Source organism: Vitis riparia, chromosome 7, assembly GCF_004353265.1.
Source record: "Vitis riparia cultivar Riparia Gloire de Montpellier isolate 1030 chromosome 7, EGFV_Vit.rip_1.0, whole genome shotgun sequence".
NCBI classification, from domain to species: Eukaryota; Viridiplantae; Streptophyta; class Magnoliopsida; order Vitales; family Vitaceae; genus Vitis; species Vitis riparia.
Window position 1 is genome coordinate 18,990,081 of NC_048437.1, and position 13,924 is coordinate 19,004,004.

A 13,924-nucleotide genomic window follows, 5' to 3' on the forward strand; every position below is an offset into this window, starting at 1 on the left:
AGGATTTCCAACTTCGTCATCCAAGTGTATAGGCCTAACCCACTGGAACAACTAATTATCTTCTTCTTCACCCACCTCGGCTGAAATGTCAAGAAGATCAAGGTAAACTTCTTCAGCAACTCGATCATTTTCTGCCTCCATATCACGTAACTTTAGCCTCATATTATAGTAACAAAACACTAATTGCTCCAATCGAGGGTAAGCCAAACGATTTCGTTGCTTTGTGTGGATGAGAGCAAACATGCTCCAATTTCTCTCACATGCAGAAGATGACGCAGTTTGTGAGAGAACTTTGATGGCTAACTTTCTCATGTAGGTGTTTGATTCCCATACATAAACCACCATTCAGCTACAACGAATTTGAAAATCATATAAATACTTATGTGGTGAATTTACAATAATAATAATCAATTTTTTCCTATAAAGACTCACCGGGCACCATGGTTGACCTTGATGCAATTGCCGCTCGATCACCGAATCCTCTTTTTGCATCTCGAAAAAGTACAAGCTATGTATTCAACATTTAATTTGTTAGTAAACGTTCAAATAAATTGATGAATGAAATTATTGTTTTATTGACAAAAATAACAATTTTTTATTCACCTCATTTCCAAATTGACCAAGCGATTCAGTAGTTGGATATAATTTTGCAAAAACATCATGGACAGCTTGAAGTAGTTCCGGATCACTACCAACTCCATGCCTATATTGAAATCTTGGATTCAAGAAGTATGCTATAATAAAATTTAGTAGAGTTAGTATTTTTTAAAAAAAAAAAAAAACTTAAATGCAAAGTAAAAACTTATAAAGATATATAGTATTTAAGTACCTGCTGCATGAAGTGGATGTTTTAGTGTTTTCTGCCAACGATCTTGTATTATTTTGAACATCCAATCTCCAGCTCCTTGACGAATAAGGTTCTCTTTCATCACGTGCATAAGCTCGTACACAAATGGCATTGTGGGAACAACTTCAGAATCCACAAGTCGAAGCACCACGTATAATGGCTCATATAATGAAACTATATTTGTCAATCTGTCCCAATACGTATGGTCAAACAATAATTGCTCCAATTCTCGTCCAAGTTTTGTTCGACTGAGTTTGTGTTGTGCCCATTCATCACTCATAAACAATTTTTTCAAATCAACCCTTTTTTTAGAAGACTGTCAAGAGCAATATAATTGGTAGCAAACCTTGTAGCTCCTGGTCGAACAATGTCTCCACCACAATACTTTCTCATTTGTGCTAGTAACCAACCATGAGTGTAAATGAAGTTAGTTATCTTGCGAGCATTGTTTATCACCTCGATAACATTGGGTCTTTTACCGATGTCTTCAAAGATTAAGTCGATGCAGTGTGCCGCACACAGAGTCCAATATAAGTTATACTTCTTCATCAATTGTTTCCCTGCTTTCATGAATGTCGACCCATTATCTGTGACAATTTGGACCACATTTTCCTTACCGACTTCTTTGATAATAGTCTTCAAAAGCTCATATATATACTTATGGTCTTTGATATGGTTCGATGCATCGACTGACTTTAGGAACACTGTGGTCCCTTTAGAATAAACCATGAAATTAATAATACTTAATTTTGTGGGCCCTGTCCATCCATCTAACATTATTGTGCACCCATATGTCTTCCATTTTTCCCTTTGTTGGTTCACATAAGCTTCCATTTCTTTGTACTCCATTTCCAAGTATTTGTTCTTTATTTCATATGGAGATGGAGGTTCGATTCCCATTCCTGCACTTCATATGTAAAACATGTCACAAAATGCTATACTTACTAAAAGTATAACACAATATAACATTTGATAAATTAGTAATTACCTACTTGTTGTGCACCAATAATCATATTCTTGAAGTGATGAGACTTTGCTTTTGCGGGTGCGACACTCTCATAAATGAAGAATTTGCTGATTAAGCGTCCCATCGTTTCTTTAATTGCACCACCCTTGAATATATCTTTGATATTTTTTTGTTTTGCTGCAGAAGACTTGTAAAGCAAAGGGGCAATAGGAGGTGAATGATGCGAATGTCGCATACACTGTGATTTTCGCATCATCGACGGTATACCAGTAGAAGACTCTCCCGATTTGTGTTTGCTTCCTACAATATTCTCATGTTGTTCACGTTCCCAATTAGATGCTTTCGAGGCACGAACTGCAGATCGATATGCATCTCGCTCATCTGGGTGCATTTCTGTCGGATACATATACACATCTTCATCCTCAGCATCTTCATCATCATCATCTTCATTTACCAAATGTGTATGATGCGTCCCCATTGTGCCACGTAATTGACTACAAATTTCTTCAATATCAGCATTTTTCTTTGCTTTTGCTTTTTGTTTGTCATGCACCAACAATCGTATCTCTTCTTTCACTTCGGGCGGCACTCTTGGACACTTTTTGGTGTTGTTATGCGGGTCCTTATGCATTAAATGAGACTTGAATCTATTGCAAGAAAAATACACTTAAATTTAAATCTATGTTAATTAAACTAATTAAATAAATTACCTAAGTTAATTTTTAAAATCTAAATGTAATTTTATGACAAATTGACTAAATATTGAAATTAATCATAATTGAATATGAAAATAAATCACGATAATATAAAAAATTGAGCATATTTAATATTCCATATATAGTAGTTCATGTTAATTTAACTAATTAAATAAATTAGCTAAGTTAATTTTTAAAATCTAAATGTAATTTTATGACAAATTTACTAAATATTGAAATTAATCATAATTGAATATGAAAATAAATCACGATAATATAAAAAATTGAGCATATTTAATATTCCATATATAGTAGTTCATGTTAATTTAACTAATTAAATAAATTACCTAAGTCAATTTTTAAAATCTAAATGTAATTTTATGACAATTTTACTAAATATTGAAATTAATCATAATTGAATATGAAAATAAATCGCGATAATATAAAAAATTGAGCATATTTAATATTCCATATATAGTAGTTCATGTTAATTTAATTAATTAAATAAATTACCTAAGTTAATTTTTAAAATCTAAATGTAATTTTATGACAAATTTACTAAATATTGAAATTAATCATAATTGAATATGAAAATAAATCGCGATAATATAAAAAATTGAGCATATTTAATATTCCATATATAGTAGTTCATGTTAATTTAACTAATTAAATAAATTACCTAAGTTAATTTTTAAAATCTAAATGTAATTTTATGACAAATTTACTAAATATTGAAATTAATCATAATTGAATATGAAAATAAATCGCGATAATATAAAAAATTGAGCATATTTAATATTCCATATATAGTAATTCATGTTAATTTAACTAATTAAATAATTTAGCTAAGTTAATTTTTAAAATCTAAATGTAATTTTATGACAAATTGACTAAATATTGAAATTAATCATAATTGAATATGAAAATAAATCGCGATAATATAAAAAATTGAGCATATTTAATATTCCATATATAGTAGTTCATGTTAATTTAACTAATTAAATAAATTAGCTAAGTTAATTTTTAAAATCTAAATGTAATTTTATGACAAATTGACTAAATATTGAAATTAATCATAATTGAATATGAAAATAAATCGCGATAATATAAAAAATTGAGCATATTTAATATTCCATATACAGTAGTTCATGTTAATTGAACTAATTAAATAAATTACCTAAGTTAATTTTTAAAATCTAAATGTAATTTTATGACAAATTTACTAAATATTGAAATTAATCATAATTGAATATGAAAATAAATCGCGATAATATAAAAAATTGAGCATATTTAATATTCCATATACAGTAGTTCATGTTAATTGAACTAATTAAATAAATTACCTAAGTTAATTTTTAAAATCTAAATGTAATTTTATGACAAATTTACTAAATATTGAAATTAATCATAATTGAATATGAAAATAAATCGCGATAATATAAAAAATTGAGCATATTTAATATTCTATATATAGTAGTTCATGTTAATTTAACTAATTAAATAAATTACCTAAGTTAATTTTTAAAATCTAAATGTAATTTTATGACAAATTTACTAAATATTGAAATTAATCATAATTGAATATGAAAATAAATCGCGATAATATAAAAAATTGAGCATATTTAATATTCCATATACAGTAGTTCATGTTAATTTAAATAATTAAATAAATTACCTAAGTTAATTTTTAAAATCTAAATGTAATTTTATGACAAATTTACTAAATATTGAAATTAATCATAATTGAATATGAAAATAAATCGCGATAATATAAAAAATTGAGCATATTTAATATTCCATATATAGTAGTTCATGTTAATTAAATTAATTACATAATTTACAATGTTAATTAAATTAATTAAATAATTTAGCTAAGTTAATTAGTTTAATGTAATTCTAAATGCGAATTTAAATCACAAATAATCATCTAAAATAAATATATCATAACTTAAATTAATTCAATAAAAATATACAAAATAATTACAATTGAATGTAAACATACTAATTAATTAAAAATACATGAATTAATTATCGCAAACAAAATTAATTATAATTTCAAACAAACATACCTTAAAATGATTGAATAATTGACCAATCTTGGAAAAAATTGGAGTAACAAGAGAGCAAATGAAGAATCAAAGTAAAAATGGATGAAATTGATGCAAAATTGGCTATTTATAGATGAAATTTGGGCCAAAATAGCCGTTGGAACCTTAAGTTACTGTTTAAAATTAATTTTGGTCGTTGAATCACAATTTGGAAGCAATTTGGCCGTTGGATCTCTTTGTTAACGTTGGGATTCAAATCTGGGCATTGGATCAACACGGGCGTGATCTGGGCCGTCAGATCACGCTAGAGAGAGAGGGGCGATTTTTCACCAAAAATGGCCAAAAAATCAGCGATATATCGCCGATAAATCGGCAACACACGGGATTCTCAGGCGATTTATTGATAAAATCGCCGATTTATCCTATGTCGCCGATATATCAGCGATATATCGCCGATTTTTTGGCGATTTTTGGCGAAAAATCGCCCTGCCGACTTATCTTCTCCATTTGTCGTTTCGCCCCCCGCCGACACGCGATATATTGGCGATATTTCCCCGATTTTTTCCTTCTTGGCTGCAAATGCTCAAACTGAGAAATGAAGCCAGTCTGATACTAATCCATGTGATCCTCCATAGAATAGAATCGAGTATCATTGACTACTGCGAGCTCCTCCATACGAGTGTCAAGTGAACTGATCTGAGCAGATAAATCCATCCAAGACGCATAATCAAGAGCGTGAGTTGCCTGAGATGGTATCTCTATGTGAGGAAGCTCGGTGAATGATGGCTGAGAGGATGGTCCCACTATGTAAGTTAGCTCGGACATCATAGGCTCAGAGAATGTGGCCTCAAACTAAATACCCTATGACTAGGGTGGAGGAGAAATTTCAAGCTCGGGCCCTCTCTGCTCAAAGTCTCTCTGAGGGTCTAACCCACCCTCCATCTTTCAGATCTCAGCCTTCTCCTCTACTCCGGGATGCATCTGTCCCTATCCTCAAGCCTATGCTAGTGGTCGCTCAGCTCTCCTAATATAGGAGCCATCGAGGGCCTTTTGAAACTTCATCCGCCCCAAGGACTACTCATCATAAGTGCCATAAATAGTAGGGGCCTTGAAGTCTGTCTCTCTGCTCAAATCAACCCCAGCATCCTTAAATACTCTAGTAAGGAAGCGGTCGTAGGGGAGTACTCGAGTATTGCTCTCGCAGCACGATATCATGTGCATCATCATCAGATACCCCACGTGAATCCGTCTCCCCGTCAAAATCGAGTCTATGAGGAATGCCTCAAGGTAAGAGACCTCATCTCGGTGTCTGCCTCATGGCAATAGGATGGAGCAGATCATGTGATGAAGGACTCGGCTGATCACTGTCAGGCTATGTGCCAATGGTTTACCCATCCTCTGGGCTTCTACAAGGCTGCACATCCTCTGAATAACCTCTCTAGGCTCAAAACTCAGCACGATGGGCCAAGCCTTAGACTCATACACCTTGAGTCCAACTGAAGGGATGTTGAAAATGCGGCAAATGTTCTCCAAGCTCAGCCTGATCTCAACACCTCTAACGGTGGAAGTGATCGGTCCACCAAGTCCATAGGACACTATGAATATAATGCACACACCAAAGTTGGGAAAATCGGCTAGGAAATCGTCACTACTGGCAGCCATCCCATCCGTCTAAAAAGTCCCTCAAACCCGAAATACTGAAGTTGGAAGAAATTGATACTTCTCCCTATAATTACTTTCCTTTGAGTGAACTTCTGTTTGTATCTTTGATAGTCCTCTACTGAACTGAAGAGGGTCATGTCGTACCTTACCTTTCGGCAAGCCTCTTTCTGATCAGGCTGAGATGGCTCAGCAGGGAGCTTGCCCTGAGCCCTAGAGATTGTCGTCTCCCTCCTAAGGGTCATCAAAATAACAGAAAAGAAGGAGACGAGGCTGGTAGAAAGAGAAAACGAACCCAATCAAAAGCCCTAAGCGCGCGGAAATGAAGCTAAAGTTGGCTGAGGCGCACAGACAGAGAAGAACCCGTGCCAAATCCAAATCCCTAGGTCCTAAATCCAAAACCTTAGCCTTCAAAAATCAATCTAAACCCCTCAAAATGCTGCAATGGCATCAAAAATCATTTTTGGGTAGCTGAAACGGTACAACCCTTAAAGAAATAGATGAAGCAGGTGAAAAAATGAGGTGTGGGAGGGGTTTTTAAAATGACACCCTGACGAACCGGTCAACCGGTTCACTATCCGGTCGACCGCCTGGTCAATGGTCAATGCGGTCAACGCTTTGATTTTTGTGCATTTTCTCGTCTTGTGATCCTACTCCTGCTCTTTTCAGTTGAAATCCCCAATTTTTTATGTCCAATGCCAAGGGAATTTTGATTTTTGGTCAAAATTTGACCATTTTCCCAAGTGTATTTCTATATGATGCATATGACATGAAATTCATGCAATCATAAGGTATATTCAACAAGAATTCATCAAGCAATCATTTGATCATAAAGAAATCACCCCTAATTGTCTTCTAATATCAACAAATTATTCTTCACTTAGAGGTTTTGTAAAAATATCGACAAGTTGATCTTTTGTGCTTATAAATTCAAGTGTAATGTCACCCTTTTGTGCATGGTCTCTAAGAAAATGGTGTCTAATCTCTATATGCTTAGTCTTAGAGTGTTGCACGGGATTTTTTGAAATGTTTATGGCACTAGTGTTATCACATTTAATAGGAACATGCTCAAAAGACAAATTAAAATCACTAAGTGTTTGTTTCATCCATAGAATTTGTGCACAACACAAACCGGTTGCTATGTATTCGGCTTCCGCCATTGATAAAGCTACCGTATTTTGCTTCTTACTATGCCATGAAACAAGTGAGTGTCCTAGGAAATGACAAGTGCCACTAGTGCTTTGTCTTTCAACTTTACAACCGGCAAAGTCGACATCCGAGAATCCAATTAATTCAAAGTTATCACCCTTAGGATACCATAGGCCTATGTCCATTGTCCCTTTCAAATATCTAAGAATTCGTATTACGACACTTATGTGAGATTCTTTAGGACATGATTGAAATCTAGCACACAAGCATACACTATACATGATGTCGGGTCTACTAGCAGTCAAATATAGCAAGGAACCTATCATGCCTCTATACATAGTTGAGTCAATGGATTTACCTTTCTCATCCTTATCAAGCTTGATGGATGAGCTCATTGGATTCTTCATTGTTTTGGCTTCTTCCATGTTGAACCTTTTGAGAAGATCTCTTATATACTTTACTTGATTGATGAAGGTTCCTTCCTTTAGTTGCTTGATTTGAAGTCCAAGGAAGAAGTTGAGTTCTTCCATCATGCTCATTTCGAACTCACTATGCATGCATTTAGAAAATTATTCACAAAGAGAGACATTAGTAGCTCCAAAAATGATATCATCAACATATATTTGCACTAAGAGCATGTCATTTTCTTTGGTCTTTAAGAAAAGAGTTGTGTTAATTTTTCCCATTTTAAAACCCTTTTTCAAAAGAAATTTACTCAATCTTTCATTCCATGCTCTAGGTGCTTCTTTCAAACCATAAAGTGTCTTTTTAAGTTTAAAAACATGATTAGGAAAGTTAACACTTTGAAAACTGGGTGGTTGTTCAACATATACTTCTTCATTTATAAAGTCATTTAAGAAAGCACTTTTCACATCCATTTGATATAAAACAAAGTCTTTAAAATAAGCAAAGGCAAGTAGCATCCTAATGGCTTCCAATCTAGCTACAGGAGCAAAGGTTTCTTCATAATCTATCCCTTCTTCTTGATTAAAACCTTGGGCTACCAATCTTGCTTTATTTCTAAGAATTATGCCATTTTCATTCATTTTATTTCTAAAGACCCATCTAGTTCCAATAACACTTTGATTTGAAGGTCTTGGCACTAATTCATACTTCATTTCTTTCAAATTGATTTAACTCTTCTTGCATAGCAATCATCCAATTTTCATCAACTAGAGCATCATTTATATTTTTAGGTTCAATTTGAGAGATAAAAGCAAATTATTGCAAATATTTCTTAGAGATGATCTAGTTCTTACCCCACTAGATGGATTACCTATAATTTGATCTTGTAGGTGGTTGATGACAAACTTCCAATCTTTAGGCAGGTCTTGGCTTGATTCACCTTGCACTTGTTGAGGAGGGGGTAGTGCCAATGGTGATTCTTCTTTCTTGGGATCCTCTCCAATTTCTTCTTGTTGCCTTCTATCTTAAATTGGTAATTTTCCCATGGAGGTCTCCAAACCTAAATCATCATCAAAACTCTTTCTTTCTTAGAGAGAATTGTTAGATTCATCAAAAATAATATGGATGGACTCTTCTACAACCATGGTTCTTTTGTTAAAAACTCTAAAGGCTTTACTTGAAGTTGAGTAACCAAGAAAAATTTCAACATCCGATTTTGCATCAAATTTTCCAAGATTGTCTTTGGTGTTTAATATAAAGCATTTGCACGCAAAGACTTTGAAATAGCTAATGTTGGGTTTCTTGTTTTTCCAAAGCTTATAGGGAGTTTTCTTAAGAATGGGCCTCAATAATATTCTATTTAAAACATAACAAGAAGTGTTAACTGCTTCAGCCCAAAAATATTTTGGTAAATTATTTTCATTTGTATGGTTCTAGCCATTTCTTGAAGAGTTCTATTTTTCCTTTCAACTACCCCATTTTGTTAAGGAGTTCTAGGAGCTGGAAAATTGTGGTTAATACCATGCTCATTGCAATAGTCTTCAAAATCAATATTTTCAAATTCTCTCCCATGATCACTTCTTATACAAGTAATTGTAAAACCTTTTTCATTTTGAACCTTGTTACAAAACTTTGAAAACTCATAAAAGGCTTCATTCTTTTGACTTAAAAACAAGACCCAAGTGTATCTACAGAAGTCATTCATAATAACATATGCATAAGATTTTCCTTCAAGGCTTGGAGTCTTAGAGGAACCAAATAAATCCATATGCAACAACTCAAGAGGCCTAGTTGTTGAAATGAAAAAAAAAAAAATTAAAAGAGTTTTTTATTTGCTTTCCCATTTGACAAGCTTCACAAACTTTGTCTTTTTGAAAATTTATTTTGGAAAGGCCTCTAACAAGTTCATCTTTGTTGAGTTGGGAAATAAGGTCTATGTTAGCATGTCACAACCAACTTTGATCATGCATGCTTGAAAATCATCTATCATGGCCATCATATTTTGAAATATTTATGGCATAAACATTATCACATCTATGGCCCATGAAGATGGTTTTATCATTTTGAATATCTTTGATGATGCAATGAGATGCTTCAAAAATCACTTTAAAACCTTTGTCACAAAGTTGACTAATGCTTAAAAGATTGTGTTTTGAACTATCCACTAATAAAACACTTTCAATAAGAGAGGATGTGTCATTACCAATGTTGCCTTGACCAATGATCCTTCCTTTTGCATTGTCTCCAAAGGTAACGTATCCTCCATTTCTCTTTGTAAGGAAAGCAAACTTGGATTCATCCCCGGTCATGTGTCTTAAGCATCCACTATCCAATAACCACTTATCCTTATTTGAACCCTACTAAATAAAATTCAAGTTGATTTAGGTACCCATATCTTTTTGGATCCTTGAGGGTTAGTGACCTTGGATTTCTCAATCCAAACTTTTTTAACTTTAGCATTTGAATTCTTTTGAGAACCATTTCTCAAGGGACATGTGCTACTAATGTGCCCTCCTCTTCCACAAAAGTTGCAAATAGTAGAAGGACTTGCACTTGAGGATTCTTTTACAAAATAGTTTTTAAAATACTTTTAATTTTTTTAGGATTTGAATCCTAGCCCTTTGTCAAAAACACATTTTTGGTTAGCTAAGATCATTTCAAAATATTTTTGTCCACAAGAAAAAATTGAAAGAGATGAGGTCAACCATTCATTTTTCTTTTTTAAAATCTCATCTTCACTCCTCAAAATCTCATTTTCCTTTTCAAGATGAGTTTTAGAGATTTCAACAATTGAAAATTTTCTTTTACTTCTTCAAGTTCTTGAATTTTCTTTTTAAGAGAATTATTTTTCAAACTAAGTTTTTCAAAATCCTCATATAATTCTTCAAAAACATCATGCATATCATCTATTGCCATGAAGCACATATTTGCCACTTCTTTCTCCTTTTCTTCTTCGGAGGATTCTTCACTTCACTCCAAGTGGCCATCATTGCCTTTTTTATTCTTCTATTGGCTTCACTTTTGTAGAGAGGACAATCATATTTAATGTGTCCCGATTTTTTGCATTTGAAACACACCAAATCTCTTTTCTCTTCTCATTTCCCCTTGTCACCATGAGATGAGGATTCCTTTTTGGAAAGGTCTCTTCTAGAGGTGAACTTTCTTCCTTTAAACCTTTCACTCCTCATGTATTTGTTAAGCTTTCTTATGATGAGGGCTAAATCATCATCTTCCTCACTTGGTTTTTCTTCTTCAACATCTTCTTCTTCATTGGTTGTAGCTTTAAGAGTTATGCTCTTCTTTTTTTTGTCTTCACCCTCTTATAGCTTCTTTGCCAAGTTAATCTCATATGTCATCAATGACCCTATGAGCTCTTCCATAGGTAGCTTAGTCAAGTCTTTTGCTTCTTGAATTGCAGTGACCTTAGTATGCCACTTTGATGGGAGTGACCTCAATATCTTCATCACCTTCTCAAATTCCTTGTAGGTTTTTCCCAAAGCTTCAAGACCATAGACAATGTCGGTGAACCTAGTGATCATCTCAAAAATAGTCTCATTTTCTTTCATTGAAAACAATTCATAGTTATGAACAAGTAAATTAATTTTTGACTCTTTCACTTGATTTGTTCCTTCATGAGTTATCTCAAGTAATCTTCAAATTTCTTTAGCCAATTTGCATTGACATATTCTATTATATTTATTTCTATCCATAGCACATTGCAAAGTAAAAATAGCCTTATAATTTAATTGAAAATTTCTTCTATCAAGCTCATTCCATTCTTGTTTAGGTTTTGGAACCAAGATGTCCCATACGTCTAAATCAATTGATTGTAAATACCAAGTCATTCTAGTTTTCCAATAAGGATAGTCGATTCCCGTAAAAAAATGGAGCTCTATGTTTTGTAAAATTTTCAATTTGAGATGAGCTTGATGGAATAGCCATTTCCTCTTAGACAATTAAGTCTTAACCAAGAGGTCTAGCTCTGATACCAATTGAGAAAATAAAGGTTATGCTTGATTAAGAAAAACACCCAAAAGAATGGATGAATTGGGTTTTTAAAATTCTTTTTCAACACAATAAGTTCAAGCACAATATAATTAAAAAATAAAAAGATAGAGTTAGAGAATTCAAACTCAGGTTTTATAGTGGTTCGACACTTTCTTGCCTACATCTACTCTCCTCAATCTCCTAACCGAGTGAGGATTCCAATAACTTGAAGCTTCAACTAAGCTTCCAATCTTCTTACACTTAGATTTCGGCTCCAATGGGCTCTTGCACTATCTTTTCAAGATTCAAACCTCTTGAAGGCTTGAACACTCAGTTTTTACAAGAATGAATCCCTCAACCTAGCTCAAAGATAGCTCAAATACAAAACAAAGCTAGGATGACTCACAAGGGTGCACTAAAGGATATGCAAGTGATGATTTAATGCACTAAGAAATAAATGAGAGCTCTTAAGCCAAGAACAGGTAGGTAGACAATTGATTACAAGTGTTCTCTATGTCATAAATGAAGTGGAGCTCTCTATTTATAGGTTTCTAAGCTCGAGAGCCAAAAACAGCAAAAGGGAGCCTTGACTGTTCGAGCTAGGGGTCGACCGGTTCACTAGCCGTTAGAGCATTTAATGCTTTGGCAGGTTACTGTTGCCTCGATCGGAGGTCGATCGGACCATGACCGGGAAAGGGTGAACCTCAACCGACAAGAAGAAGCTACTGGGTGAGGGAAAGTGTTTTGACACTCCTCGATCGGACCTCGACTGGACAAGGGTAACCGGTCGATTGGTTCCCCAACCTGTTGAGCCGATTGGCCATAGCCTCGATCAATTCAGCCTTTTGGCCCCGAAAACCTATCTTTTTCAATTCCTTTCTTTTCTAACACTTAGGCAAGGTCTTTAAGTGAATTAATATGCCAATTTTAAAATATTTTTCCTAAGGTACATTTGATAAAACTTGGGTTTTAATGAAATCGAAAATTTAAAGGATAAACCGAGTTTTCAAAGATGCATGAAATGGTATGAAAATCCTAAGTGCACCCATGCGTTCATCTTACATTCATTTCCTATCATCAAAAGTCTTCCAAAAGTCTCGATCTTGTATCCATTTGGTCCTTTGATGAATTTCTAAATTTATACCTGAGATTCTTTACCATTCAAATCAATTAGTCACTTAACCATGGTTTGTTATCATCAAAACTCGATTAGGAGAACCCTTGGGCTAACAAAGTCTAATACAGTTAATTAATTAATTAAGACCCAACGAACTAAATTAAGTGACCCAAGCCCAAAATGGGCTTAAGTCACTTCAGCCACAAGCATATCTATGTATAAACCCCTTAAGGGTTTAGGGTTAGACACTTTAGCCATTCCATCTTCCAAAAAGATAGAGTCTTAGCCTTCATCCCGATAGAAAGAGAATTGTTGAAAATCCTAGATTACTCTATTCCTAGACCATAGATTATTAAGGTGTATAAATCCTATCCTAGGCTTTTCTAGATCTATTACAGGGAAAGCATACAACATTCAAAACCATTAAAAATATCAAAAATCTATATATTAGTGTCATACCTAAGATCTAGTTGTTCCCTAATTAATTCCTATAGGTGTTGTGATGGGAAAAAAAAAACGAATCTCTTCATTTCCCAAGTTCGGATCAGGTTAGGAACATCCATAACTACCCTAGTTTTTTTTTTCTATGCACAATAGAAAAATAGCATATTTATACTTTAAAAGGATTCAGAAAGTGCTAACGAAAACCATACTAAGATTCGGATGTTCCCAAATCAAATCTACATAATGAAGATGAAGATCAACATAGCAAAAGTCTCGTAAACCCGAAGTCTTCCGCCCGATGACTCGAACCTTGATCTTAGCACATTTCCAATGTGGAGGAAAAGATGGTGGAGGTTATAGTTCTCAATCTTTCTAGATGGTGAAAAACAAAAGTTATGGAAACCCTTACTCCTACAAGGTATTTATGGGGTTACCCTAAGTGGGCTTAAGTGACTTGAGCCCACATGGGCTTGGGTCACTTAATCTAGCCCAAAATGGGTTCTAATTCATTAATTAACCCAATAGGGTTTACTAATTAATCAATTAACCCAATAGGGTTTACTAATTAATCAATTAACCCAATCCAAATACCTTGTTCACTTACTC

The 13,924-nt window shown here is 33.8% G+C and overlaps 1 long non-coding RNA gene across 1 annotated transcript; it reads right to left on the reverse strand.

Annotated features, from left to right (window-relative positions):
* Positions 1-323: 323 nt before the first annotated feature.
* LOC117917991 lies at positions 324-678 on the reverse strand. Its single transcript, XR_004651818.1, has 3 exons — positions 604-678; positions 433-508; positions 324-349 (listed from the first exon to the last, which is right to left on the reverse strand). It is a non-coding gene; the product is annotated as an uncharacterized LOC117917991 (long non-coding RNA).
* Between the last annotated feature and the right edge of the window lie 13,246 nt (positions 679-13,924).